At 22.4% G+C, this 1,625-nt stretch overlaps 1 long non-coding RNA gene across 1 annotated transcript; it reads left to right on the top strand.

Annotated features, from left to right (window-relative positions):
* Nucleotides 1–1,013: 1,013 nt before the first annotated feature.
* LOC111616981 lies at nt 1,014–1,426 on the top strand. The gene is made up of 3 exons (XR_002755353.1): nt 1,014–1,169; nt 1,242–1,303; nt 1,369–1,426. It is a non-coding gene; the product is annotated as an uncharacterized LOC111616981 (long non-coding RNA).
* The last annotated feature ends 199 nt before the right edge of the window (nt 1,427–1,625 follow it).

Genomic DNA, 1,625 nt, shown 5'->3' with positions numbered 1-1,625 from the left:
ATAATTTACAAGCAGCATTTCCTTTTTTTGCATTAGTTTTTGATCTAGAATTATTGAGATTACCATTTCTATATTAACACACAAAATTTAATAATTGTAAGATTTACAATGCCAAAAGCCTAAAGATTCCTTGTTTTTATTGTTATTTTGACATATTTTCCTATTTAAGAAATTTAAATAGTAATATTTTGAAAAAATGTTTTAAGATAATTCTACTGTTTGTGAATTACTATATCTCAATATCTTGTTTATATATATAAGTAATTATGAAGTAAAGCACAATAGATCATTAATTATCCAAAATAATTGGGGCAGGAAATTTTAAATAATTAGTCTTGATAGGAGAAAAAATGAAAAGATAAATTAAGTAAAAATATTGATCTTAATTCTAATATAATAGTAAAAAACAGTTAAGACAGAAATTTAATACATATGAATGATAAGAAGTAATGAAAAATTTGACTAATTCATTAAAAAAAGCACAATCTTTTCTTGAAATCTACAACATACTAATGCAACTTTGAATTCAAAATAATAAATTATTTAATAGTAAAATTACTAGTAATGAATATCTTAATAGTGGAACTATAGAAGATCAACAATTGTTATTATGTAAAAACTGTAATTTCTGGAATTAATACTCTCTGAAGTTGATTTTGGTTAATCAGTTTTTTAGATAATTGACACTCTATTAAGTGTGTTTATATATAATGCATTAATAGTAATAAGACTTTATGATACACAGTATCTAAGAGATAGCAAGATACATCATTTTTTTTGGAGGATAAATAGACAAGATGACAGTTCTGTTAAAGAAATTTTTAGTTTCTATATTATAAAAATCATTTATCATTTTGTGTGATATTTTTTAAAATAATTGAATAAATATGCATTTGTTCTAATGTCAAATAAATAACATAGTATCGCATATACTTAAAATTAGACAGAACTCTGCTATAAGTATATAAGAATTGTATATCTATACCGATCTTTTATGAATTATTCTCCTTAAACTATTTAAATATACTTTTATGAAATTTATAAATACCATATGATAATTGTTTGTTAAGAATATAGATATTATTTTTTATTGTTCAGAACAAATTGGAGCTGAAATTTTAAATGATCTGCATTCTCAAAGAGAAACAATTCAAAAAGCAAGACAAAAGGTTTGTTTATTTTTTATAGCCTATAAGCAATAAACTGTACTATATTAATAACTACTGTTTAAAATTTTGTAGTTAAGAGAAACAGATGATGACTTAGGAAAAAGTTCAAGAATTTTAACTGGAATGATAAGAAGGTAAAGAAATTTTATTGATTAATTGTAATAATATGAAAATATTTATACATGTTGATTATTTTTAGGGTCATCCAGAATCGTGTAATCCTGTTTGTAGTGGGAAGTATTATATTGTGTGTTATAGTAACAGCAATTTATTTTATGGTTAAAAGAAGTTGAATGTCCAGATATCTTATCTAAAACTCTTATATTCCATAATAATAATTTACTGATGTAAAGATGCAAATATCAAATGTGACAACTTTGTCAATTGTTAACTGTCCAAAGTTAATAATTCTTAATAACATTCAGGAAGCAAATTTGAATATTATAAATATAAATG

Source organism: Centruroides sculpturatus, unplaced genomic scaffold (assembly GCF_000671375.1).
Source record: "Centruroides sculpturatus isolate CEXI.00-Female unplaced genomic scaffold, Cexi_2.0 scaffold4423, whole genome shotgun sequence".
In the NCBI taxonomy this organism is placed as follows: domain Eukaryota; kingdom Metazoa; phylum Arthropoda; class Arachnida; order Scorpiones; family Buthidae; genus Centruroides; species Centruroides sculpturatus.
The sequence above is the reverse complement of the archived record's forward strand: the minus strand, read 5'-3'. Positions and strand labels throughout refer to the sequence as shown.